We start from the raw sequence: 12,760 nt of genomic DNA on the forward strand, positions 1-12,760 counted from the left end.
ACGATCTCGACATCATTCCCCGATGGTTCCCCTAGGTAGACTTTGATGATCAGTGTTGAGTTCGCCGGTAGACTCTCTAGTATCCTGACCACGCCTTCAAATTCAGACACCAACTGCAATGTCACGTTTTGCATGCCTGGTTTACTCGATAGCATGTGGGCTGCCATACTGGCGACTGGGCTGATGACTACGCTACGTCTCTGAGTCGGGACGTAAGCCACGAGCAGGGTTCCGTTGTTAACGACTTTGTTTAGGTGGTTGTCTTTGTTATCCGTGAACACGGGGGGAGCCGAGCCTAATATTGAGAAACCAGTCGTCTTTATCTGGTATCAACACCCACTTGTCATCTTCGGTGAAGACGAGCATATATGGCTTGTTTCGGGCGACGGTAGTGCTCTCAACATCGTCTAAGTCGAACAGTTTGCCCCCGAACGATGGGTATATTATCCAATTATCATTACCGGTGGTGACTAGGGTGTACTTAGTGTTGACTACCGCTCTTGAGGTATCTACTATATCACCTAGGGCTCCACCGGAGGGGACTTCAACGCGTTTGTAAATGTTGTTTTTCAGTTGCAAGGCGTACAATTTACCATCTACTCCGGGAGCGTCGAAACCGCGCGGTGTCCCCGAGGTCGGAGATCCCCACATTGACGCATTTTTTCACCCCGGCCCTTGTGCGCTGGTCATTTTATGTGAAGCGTTAAGCTGAGGTATCCTATATTCACGGGATTATGATTTATATCTAACACCGATATTATCAGCTCAGGTATGTTGCCCTGAGTCAACCTCTTATACTGCCGCGGTGAAAACGACTCGGTTCTACCGTCGTTGTATTTCTCCGTTTTCACCGCACGGCTCTCAGTATAGTGGAAGGGTGACCCCCTTGAATGTTGTACGTTGTGCTCACCTGACCTAGATGAATGTACAGCTCTCGGTACGGTACTAGGTCGGGTAACCTCGTGCCTGTGACGGTTGTTGTTGGTTTTATCTCGTCAGGTGACATACCGAGTGTCCTCGCCAATGGCCGGCCGAGCCTCAAGGAGTTTCTTCCGTTGTTGATTAACACCACTGTGCCGTTTGAGTCGTTCATCTTGAGTTCGGCTCCCAGGGGGTTTGAAGACCTCATCGCTTAGCGAGCACACGCTGTAGTAGCCGTCAGTTATCTGGCTGCGAGTTCCACTAACGAACAGCTTATTGTTGCTGGCGTTGATGTTAGTCCATTGCGGTAGGTAGGTGATATCGCAGAGTGCGACTTCGAGTTGACAGGACGTATTATCGATCGCGTGCGTCAGCTGAACTGCCTCGCCGCTCGTTATTCCTGGAAGTGTTATGTACATGTTAGAGTATATATGCTCATTATATAATAGTTTTAAAATGTACTCCCCTGGAGTGTTTTACCCTAAACTGGACATAGATTTCTCACCCATGAAGATCGCGGTTGCTGATGGGATGTATTTCAACGCCCAGCTTTTAGATGTGTTCAGCCTGTATAAATTTTCGGTGACTAACGCTAAGGTAGTTCATGCTTGGTTCAACAACCCGATGCAGTTCTGGCAGAATCAACTCAACTTCGCCGTGTGGTGCGCTACAACGGGGTGTGGTGTGACATTGACCGACACTCGGCGTGGACCGCTGAGTCAGTCTGTGTTCAAGTTCCACGTGTACTACCAGGTCAGGCGTATCCTTAAAGAAATCAGCGTCCCGCTCCCACAGGACAATGCATGGAACCCATTAAACAACAAGTACGATAGGCGAGCCTACGAACGTATTTGCAACGAATTCGAACTAAACCCGAAGACGGATTGGCGTTTGCCGGGGCCGAACCACGGGTTGGGTATCCCCATCGTTCACCAAATGCCCCTTGTGGAAGCCAGCAAACTGCTGGTGAAAGATTGGGGATACAAGTCGTATCATCTCTTCACAACCAACGAGTGGGATGACCGTTACATGGCTTTCAATGCCAACAAGGAGTACAGAGTTTGGAGGTTTGATCAGGGAGGGGCAGCAGATGACTGGAAAAAGTTTATGTTGGACACGTCGAAAGGGTTTACTCGTGCCGGCACTGAACGCTTAAACGACTCGATTCGAACGTACGTGTGGGCGGTGTTGGGTGCGCAGACGCAAACGCGTTCCAGTATTATCGGTAAGGGGACTGCTTACGACGCTCAGAAACAGTTCGTTGCCAACGTTGAGGATGCTATCAATGCTCCAGTTGATCTCCCGAGTGCCATCAAACGCTACCAAGACGTGTTGGAATATGCCAGGTCGAAAGTTGACTACGTCTTCGACGTGGGGTTGTACATGGCTCCGAGTGATATGCAACTGAGGGTAAAAAAAGTAGTGGGCTACAACAACAAAATAGTTGTAGCCACGGCGGACCAAAAGTTGGGCATCAACCTCGATGTCAACGTCCCCCACGTCCCACCACCCACGACCGGTGAAACGGGTATAGTGGCGCCACCCCCGGAGCCTAGGGTTCAACCAACACCCCCTGTGGGGGTGGCCCCACAATCCAATCAGCAGCACATCGATAGTAAAACAGCCCTGGTGGTTGGTGGGGTTGCTGTCGGGTTGGGTCTTATTTGGTTAAAAATTCCTTAGCCGCTACGTACACCAAACCCACCATGGCGACGATGGCTGCCCACAGGTTTTGGCTAAGCCACGTGGCAGTTTTAGCCAGAGCGCCTAACAACCACGAGACGATGCTACCAAGGATGCCGGGCAGGGCTTCGGCAGCCTTACCAGCTAGTTTAGCCAGTGCCTCCCCTAGTTTTTTTATCCAGTCTCTGACACCCCCACCGCTTGGTGCAGGCGTGGGTGTACCCCCACCGCCGCCGGCAGGCGTCAGTGACACCACCAGGGTTGATATGATGAAACCCAATGCAGTCAGAATGCTGGCGATGGTGATGCCTTGCTCCCGGAACAGTATCCGAATCCTGTCAGCTAGCGTGGTGTCTTCATTTAGGACTCGATCGATGGTTTCCCGTACTCTACTGATCTGTGATCGGAGGGCTTCCCGGTTAGAGGAAGCGGATTCCAACCGAGTCCGTCTCTCGTCTTCCAAGTTTTTTATTCTCTCCTCGATACGACGTTTCATATCACCATCTGCTTCGGTGAGTTTTATTTTCTCGCGAGCGATGTGCTCATCGATTTCGTTAAGTTTCCCCATGTTGTTCACGAGTTCTCCGCGTACATGTTTCAAGGCTTCGTCTAGGCCTCGCAGTTCCCTCAGGGGAAATTCGAGACCCGGCAAGGGTTTGTCATGGTACGTGGTCAATAGTTTTTCGATACTGTCCGACGTTTCTTTAGCATCCCCAGTATTGGCCCTGGCTGCTTGCAGATCTTGGACGGCCTTCTGGGGAAGCTTTGGCCGCGCGCCGCCGTAATCTATGAAGCCTAGTTCATCACGGATCAGCTGGCCCCCATGGCGACTGGTGAGTGTTGACAAAGCATACGGCTTCCCGTCTTTTTTTATGATATCGACCCCCGGGTGAGCCTTCAATCGCAGCGTGCCCTTCTTATCGACGGTAAACTTGGCATAGTCCCTTCCCAACGGCTTGATGTTGTCTCTATTTTCAACTGCGTTGTAATAATCGTCGACAGCAGGCTGTACAAGTTCAGTACTTAAGGGGGTAGTGAATGAGGTGTCATCCTCGAATGCCTGGGCACTATCATCCCACATATCATCCATAGGTATGTACTCTGCCATTATTTAGTATTAAAATATATTTCATTTATATAACAATGTACGGTAGAAAACTAGATCCTTTCAGAAGATCAAGAGAGCCTCTAGGCGCCAGAGCCGTGCGCCAGTCGGTGACCATCACCAACAATCCCAGCAAGATAGACCAGAATCAAACTCTGCTGGTTAGATTTCCAAACCTTGGTGAGAATGACCTCATTGTACCAGGCACGGTTCGACTTGCGTTCAACCTCACGTTGACCTCCACCAACGACAAACGTGAGCTAGTGCGGAACGTAGGTCGAGCCATCATCAAGAAAACCACCATCAAGATCAGCGGTAACGAGGTGCTGAGCATCGACGACAGCGACGTGTTTCACTGCTACGGGGATCTCTGGAAAAGCGAGGGAGAACGTGTCAATGACGTGTACCAGGGTATCAGCAAATCAACCCGGTCGCGCATAGGGTATGCCTTCACGCAAGAACAGCTAGACAAGATCACGGACGGTGAAAAGGCCATCGCTCAAGCGTACGGGAACCGGTTCTGCGTGCCGCTCGACTTCGAGTTGCTCACGGGACACGCGCCGTTTTACCAGGCCGCGCTGGGTGATAGGCTTGAATACGAGCTAACGTTTAACGACTACAGCAAAGTAGTGCGTACGCCGAACGGTGATGAGGCCAGTTACGCCATAGACAACATCTCTCTGGAGTTCGACATGGTCACTAGCCCAGAGCTGGCCAGGCAGGTTCGAAGCCAGTACTCTGGGAAGATGGCCATCCTGTACGATCGCATACTGAGGCATAGATCAGTCGTGCGAGATAAGAGCGACACTGTGTGGAATATCAACCTGAACGTGCCGGCGCGATCGATGAAAGGCATCCTGGTCGTCCCAGTGGAGGATTATGAGCCGTTCCGGAGGGACAGCGAGAAGTTTTTCAACCCCGAGATTGAAAAGGTGGAAGTGACCATCGAGGGCGTGCCCAACCAGCTGTTCAGTCATGGTATGAGGCCATACCAGCAGTGGGATGAGATAAAAAAGCTACCGAGCAAACAACATTACATAACCAAGGACCTGGACCTATCCTCCGTGAAGATCGGTGAATACCTGACCACCAAGTATGCCCTATGGTTGGACATGCGATCCACAGATGACGATAAACTGCACGGTAGTGGTCGTCGCATAGACAATGGCAGTGAGGGGGATAACAATCCAGATTACCAAGAAGGCTCAACCCGCTGGTAAGTTGAAATTATATCTGTACGTTATTATGGACGCGCAACTTAATATAGACAATGGGAGATTCGTGCAAGCCATCTACTAGGCCACTGCCTGCCAGCAAGCTATTGCTACCCCGCGACCCACACTGCGCCATAGTGTGCGGGCAGACGGGCTGTGGGAAGACCGTTTTCGTGTTGGATATGTTGGAGGGGTACTACAGGGATGTGTTTGATAACATCGTTATCATGTGCCCTACTCTGAGCATGAATAAAACGTACACGGAAAGACCTTGGGTGATGACGGACCCGGACGTACACAAAGTCGACCCGGGAACACGCCTACAGGACTGGTTGAAAGCTCTTCACGAGAAATTTAAAGGGGAGTCTACACTGTTCATACTGGACGACTGCAGCGCTAATCGCGAGATAACAAAAAAGAGAGACATGCTATCGTACCTGGCCTTCTCCGGCCGACACGCAAATCACAGCGTATGGGTACTGACGCAGAAGTTCAACTCGGTGTTGAAAGACCTCAGGGAGCAGACGCGATGGGTGGCCTTATTTCACTGCAAGGACAGGGATTCGTTCGAAGAGTGTTTGAGAGAGAACGATGTGATGAGCAAATTAGAACGGGAACGGGTGAAGAAACAGCTCGCTGAAACTAAACACGCTAAGCTCGTGCTCAAGACCGATCAACCAGTAGCATATAGGGTGTTTTAGCTTAGCAAAGCTTAGCAAAGCTTAGCAATGCTTAGCAAAAGCTTAGCATTTGGTTATAGCTATGATATTTGAAGTGTTCGTCGTGTGCAACTTAACCTTTATTTCGCTGTGTTTTGCCTGCATCGGGTATTATATTGTTAAAACTAAAACTTACTTGTTACATTATAAGATGGAGTGTGAGGAATTGCTCGAACAATTGTTGGTACCCCAATCACCACAGGTGGATGATGACAAGCGAGAGAAACTGGTGGCGTTGGCTGTTGGCGGCAAAGCCAAACATTACTTTGGGGAGTACACTCCAGATAAAATTCACAAAATGTCAGCCGAAGAAATCGATAAGCTGTACGCTAGATACGAGTCCCGGCTCGGAGCAGAAATGACAAAGACAATAGGATCGGCTATGACCCAGATATACACTGGTATTGCGGCATACTTCCTTCCCATTCCCCCGGAGCGTCGACTTTACCTGTGGGAAGACCTCGAGAAAGACCCTTTTATCGAGCACGCCTTGAGCTCTATTAGCTGCGAGCTGTACCACAAATATGGTATGTTGTTAGCCCCGGTGACGGCGGCGATTATTACGGCAAAGCATTGCCAATTTGAGAGGAAAATAATAATAATAGTATAGATGGATGCACAGGATACACCACACCTGGAGGAAACCCCCACGTTGGAGAAACCCCAACTGGAGGTGAACCCTCCCGAGGAGACCCCACAACTGGCGGAACCCACAGTAACCAGGCAGAAGAATCCTAAGAGAGTAGCTGCCGGTAAAAAACGGTGGTGTAACCAACATAAAATTATCAGGGTGACTCACCCGGAGCGTCTCTTGTTGGTTGTAGGCGTAACTGCAGCCGTGGCTATCTCGTGGCTATATAAACGACACAGTGAGGGAAACCCACACAGGAATCCCAGTGAGGGTCCCAAGGATTCCGGTGATCCGGTCCCCCAATTAGAGGTCGACCCGCATATCATGTTATAATTTAATATTTTATATCATATACATAATGTCTGAGGGGAAAACGTTCGTCAACGACGCATACCACGCCACAGTGGTCGCCAGTCTAGCCGTAGGATACGCTCGGTTGACCAAAATGGTGCTTAAACAACCAACTATCAAGCTAGATTTCAACCTGCAGGATATGGGTATGCTCATAATGAACCTTGGTATGGCGATGGCTACAAAAGACATCCTAGTAAAACAAGGGATACTACCTGAAAATATTATGAAGTAAATATAGGATGGCCACGATAGCTATGATGGTCGGTGGGGCGTTAGTGAATGCCCTGGCATTTTCCGGGAGTAATTTCCTCTTCTCGAAACTACGAGAGTCACACGCGGCTGAAATACAGGAAGAGAGGAAGCGGCATGATCTCGCTATTGAGAAATTACAGGCTGCCCAATCCGAGTACGCTAAAAAACGCCTCCAGAGGATCGATTACATTAACGAACAACTCAGGCGTGAAAACCATGCCGTTCAAACATTCCACGATGTTGACGACGCAGCGAAAGAATACTACTTATTAACTGGTAAACGGTTGCAACCACTCAATAAACCCACACTCGCTCAGTACTACACACCATCCAAGGGGCAAATGGACCGTGAACTGGGCTTCATAGCGCTGGGTATAGCAGCGACTGCATTGGTTGCGAAACAATTAGACTAAATACCCATATAAGTATGCTAAACATGAGACCTGCTCCATACCGATGCGAATACATACTTATGGGGAAGACCGAGGCCTGTGGTAGGAAATGCAGGACTCAGGGGTACTGTTGTTTCCACATGGGAAGCCCTAACTACGTGTGTTCTGTGTGCGGTATAGGGGTTAAAGGGCACTACTGTCTATGTAAAGCTCACGGGGCGAACGTAGTCAGACATCACCTCATCTACGAGAATAAAAAGCCCTACATAAAAGAACGTAGGCGACTTCTCAAGATAGCAGTGTAAGGCTACAGTGGCCCAATTAGAGATTATACACACATACGTATAGCTATGTTTGTGGAAACTGAGCCCAGGGAAGGTTGCCTGAGCAGCTGGCAGATGGATGTGGGGAAAAGTATAGATATTAGTGTCCTCAAACCCATGATTATTAGGGAACTATATAAAGGGTGCTCGTTTACAATCATTGTAAAAGTAGGGTTTGATGTGCCATGGGCTGGGCACACTTGGAATTACTTTGATGGTGGGCGAGTAGATGTGCATGGGGATATAGATATACTTGTTGGACGACTCGTTGCAAGTAATACAAAACACCCTACTATGCTGCGCATATTCGGGTGGGTTGAGGGAATAATCGATAAGGTGTATCTTGATTTTTTACCTTACGGTGGGCCAATTAGACATTGGTTCTCTTAGGTGTGTAATACGCAACTATGACCACTGTTGGTGAACTCAAAGCGGGTCGCCAGGCAGAGGTGTGATCGGGTATTCTCGAATCACGAAAACCAGCATTGTTGAAATTACTAGGTTTAGAAGCCCCTCCTACGGTAAAACAATTAAAAGCTCAAGCAAAACAGCTTGGATTCACGGGTTATTCAAACCTGGGGAGAGCCGGGTTAATCGCATTGTTATCACATGCCCCCGTAGCAAAACCTCCCACTGTAAAACAATTGAAAGTTCAGGCACGTGATTTGGGGTTAGGGGGATATTCCCGAATGAGAAAGCCACAGCTTGTAGAACTGTTACGGCAGAATAGAGCTGTCGACCTACAGTTCGTGCGCACTGAGCGTGCTGTAGGCAACTATTTGAGAGGCTGGCGTATGCATGTTGATAGGAACATAGATATCGCAGATATCAAACCTCTGATAGCTGATAAGGTCAACCAGGAACTAACCAGTCTAGGAAGTATCAAATTTCAAATCACAGTTAAAATGTCACTCGATAAGCAGGTGGGGGGAGGTGTCACTGAGTACGTTCAGCCTTACTTCCGGGGTAAACAAGAGGTCGTGACCCATATAGAGACCATTGACGCATCAATCGATACTAGTTTTCAGCAGATAAGAGAATACCTAGAACGCTACACACACTTGGGGTCCGGGTGGACTGTAGATAAAATCGATAATGTCTATCTAGACATAGCTAACTACGTGCCGTTCAGAGGCGGGTCATACCTAGACTTGCCTCCCTACTATAGGAAAAAACATGCCATAGTCAACGTCAGGAATAGAGGAGACGATTGCTTGAGGTTAGCTATCAGGTCAGCCTTGTTTCCAGCTGACACTAATTCGAACAGGCCTTCTAGTTATCCCCAAGACGATGGGCTCAACTGGGATGGTATAGATGAACCCACCCCATATCCCAGATAACTAAAATAGAAAAACAGAATAATCTAGCTATAAATGTCTTTGGGCACGAAGGTAACACAACAATAGTGCACAGGGTCAGCCCAGTGGTGGGGAAACGTGTTATCAATATATTCATGATCCAGCGAGGTGACAAGTACCACTACGCTTGGATAAAACACTTTAGCAGGCTGTTGTATGACCAATCGGCACACAGAGAAAAGACCCACTTCTGCGAACGGTGCCTACATGGCTTCACACGAGCTGATTTATTAGAATCCACGGGAGGATTGCCAAGGTGTGGGGCAGGCGGCTATACGAGTCGACATGCCTAAGGAAGGTGACAATATCCTAAAATTCGGTAACCACAAGAACCAAATGTCTGTGCCTTATATCATATACGCCGACTTTGAAGCCTTGGTTAAACCAGTTGATACTCCCAATGCTCTACCCACAGGTGAGAGCTTCACCCACAAAACACAAGAGCATGAAGCCTGTGGGTTTGGATACATTGTCGTCCGTTGTGATGGGGAAACGAAAGCTCCCGTAGTGTATAGGGGCCCTGACGCGGCTGAAAGGTTTCTAAAGTGTTTGCAGGAGGAAGAAAAAATTATTAGGAATGCACTGTATAGAGTCGCTCCCATGCGTATGACCCGAGCCGACAGGCTAGCTCACGCCTGTAGCACTAACTGTCACGTGTGTGACTCACCACTGAATGGTGATTCGGTGAGAGATCACTGCCACGTAACCCGGTAAAGTATAGAGGCGCGGCTCACAGCACGCGTGTAACCTCAAGCTTAGAATCAACCCTAAGACAATAAACATCCCGTTGTCTTTCACAACTTGAGAGGGTACGACTCTCACTTAATCATGCAGGCCATCGCGAAAATCGATGGTAATATAACGTGCATTCCCAACAACATGGAGAGATACATCTCCTTCAGCTTAAACGGCCTTAGGTTCATAGATTCAGTACAATTTCTATTGTCTTCATTAGACAGTCTGGTCAAGGCCAGCGATACCTTCCCTATCACCGACCGATACACAGACGCCGAGACTAGACCCCTGCTTATGAGGAAGGGTGTGTACCCTTATGAGTACATGGATAGTTGGGTCAAGTTCACCGAGACCAGACTACCCCCCATCAGAGAATTTTACAGCAATCTGACAGACTCGGAAATATCCCAAGACGATTACTCGCACGCGATTAACGTATGGAATAAACTAGGTTGTAAGAACCTGGGGGATTATCACGACCTGTACTTGAGGACAGATGTACTGCTGTTAGCCGACGTGTTTGAGACGTTTAGGCGGACATGTTTCAAGCAGTATAAACTCGACCCCGCATGGTATTACACCAGCCCAGGTCTGTCGTGGGATGCCTTGCTTAAAAGACCGGAGTTAAGTTGGAATTGCTTACAGATTATGACATGCACCTATTCATTGAGAAAGGCTTGCGAGGTGGGATCTCCATGGCAACCAAGCGTCGCGAAAGCAAATAATCAATACGTTAAGGGCTACGACCCTAGCAAGCCAACCAATCACATTCTCTACCTCGGCGCCAACAACCTGTATGGCTGGGCCATGAGCCAGTATCTACCCACAGGGGGTTCGAATGGGCATGAGTCACAGGATCGCCCGATTTCGATGTTATGAGCATCGCACCAGATTCGAATAAAGGTTATATCCTCGAGGTTGACTTGGAATACCCCAAGGCATTACACACATCACACAACAGCTACCCCTGGCCCCGAACGTATGAGGGTTAACCCAGAACTGGATGTCTGAGTACCAACATAACTTATTAGGTGGGCGGGTGGCAGACGTTGAAAAACTCGTGCCTAACTTAATGAATAAGACCAAGTACATCGTTCACTATCGCAACCTACAGCTGTACCTGTCGTTGGGTATGAGGCTGACCAAAATACACAGGGTGCTCGTGTTCAACCAGAGCCCCTGGATGGAGAACCATACATCAGAATGAACACAGACCTCCGAAAGCTTGCCACCAGTGACTTTGAGAAAAATCTCTACAAGCTCATGAACAACTTCGGTGTTTGGTAAGACTATGGAAAACCTGAGGAAACGCGTGACCGTGAAGCTGGTTCGGTCAAATGAGGAAGACAAGCTCAGGAGACTGATAGCCAGTCCGGCATTCAACCGTAGCAAGATATTCACCGATGACCTAGTTGCCCTACACATGAAGAAAAGCCACATAAAATTCAACCGGCCTGTTTACGTGGGGATGAGCATCCTCGATTTATCCAAACACCTGATGTACGACTTTTACTACAACGAGCTTAAGAAACAGTACGACGACAGGTGTGAAGTGCTGTACACTGACACGGATTCCCTGCTGATGGAGATTCGAACCGAGGACGTGTACGAGGACATGAAAAACACCTCGATTTGTATGACACCAGCGACTACCCTAAGGACCATGCCATACACAGTGCGGTAAATAAAAGGTCCTAGGTAAGATGAAGGATGAGTGTGCTGGCACGCCCATAGCTGAGTACATAGGGTTGAGGCCTAAGATGTACTCCATACTGAAGGCCGACAATGGTGAAATCCGGAAGGCTAAGGGTGTTAAGAAGTATGTGGTGAAACAACACATCAAACACGCCAGATTCAAGGAAGCCCTGTTCAAGACCCGTACCTTTAGGCATAAAATGAACACACTTAGAAGTGATGGTCATAAGATATACGGACTGACTATAAACAAGACGTCCCTGTCGCCTATGGACACTAAGCGTTGGATAGCTATTGATGGGATAAACGCGTGCAGCGTATGGACATGAGAAAATTGAACATGTCGCGGAACCAGAAAGTTTGAGGCTATTTACTATAGCCAGCGTGGGTACTGGAAAGGAGCTAAGCTGTAGATAAGCTGGCTAAAATGGCGCGAGTACCCGGAGGAGGCCAAAGCGTGGCTTGAAAAACAAGCCCTGTGGCAGATCTATTTACGGCACCACGCGCTCGTGCCTAGAAGGAGGTTCGGTATTAACATACCTAATAGCGTTCACCAGGCAGACCTACTGTTCCTACCCACGACAAGAGGTACAAGTATGCCTTAACCGTAGTGGGCGTAGCCAGTCGCTACAAAGGAAGCCGAGCCCTTGACGCTTGCGAAGATTCGGCCCAGGTAGCCAGAGGATTCGACGCATATACAAAGCGCAGTCCGCTGGCGTGGCCAACAGAGCTGCAAGTTGACCCCGGACGGGGAGTTCATGGGTGACGTGTCACAACTGCTAATAAAACACGATACAAAGGTCAGGCGTGGCGCGGCTGGAGCCCATCGCAGCCAAGCCATAGTTGAGAGATTTAATAGGACTTTGGCTGAGCGCTTATTTGGACATCAGTATGCGAGGGAGATGGCAACCCGGAAAACGATCGACTGAATGGGTCGTGAGGTTACCCAAGGTGGTGTCGGCAATCAACCATGAAGTCACCGGCTCACTGATAAGAAACCGGCAGACGCTATCAAACTAAAATCAATAGTTGCAGAGTCGGCTGCTCCATTGCGTGGAAAAGAGAAACAGATACCAGATAGGGCCCTAGTGAGGTATCTATACCAGCCGGGGGAACACGAGGGTGATAGCCGTAAAAAGCGAGCCACCGATCCTATATGGTCAGTCAAAACTTACAACATAGATAAAGTGGACATCAAAGCAGACGAGCCTAACTTGTACTACTTGAGGGATGGGCCAGGTAGGGGGTTTGTAAGAGCGGAATTATTGATCGTACCGTACGGCACAGTGTTACCTCCAGCATAGCGGTGTCCCATTACTCCAGCCATGCCCCGGTGCGCGGCTAGGAGGTGCGTTCGCATCCCCAACTTTTGTAGTAG

The 12,760-nt window shown here is 48.9% G+C and overlaps 1 protein-coding gene across 1 annotated transcript in view; it reads left to right on the forward strand.

Annotated features, from left to right (window-relative positions):
* Nucleotides 1-12,760, forward strand: part of LOC124262766 — a 30,873-nt gene that overhangs the window by 17,580 nt on the left and 533 nt on the right. The window lies entirely within an intron of this gene.

This window comes from Haliotis rubra, unplaced genomic scaffold, assembly GCF_003918875.1.
Source record: "Haliotis rubra isolate DU_JTF1 unplaced genomic scaffold, ASM391887v1 Scf853, whole genome shotgun sequence".
Taxonomy (NCBI): domain Eukaryota; kingdom Metazoa; phylum Mollusca; class Gastropoda; order Lepetellida; family Haliotidae; genus Haliotis; species Haliotis rubra.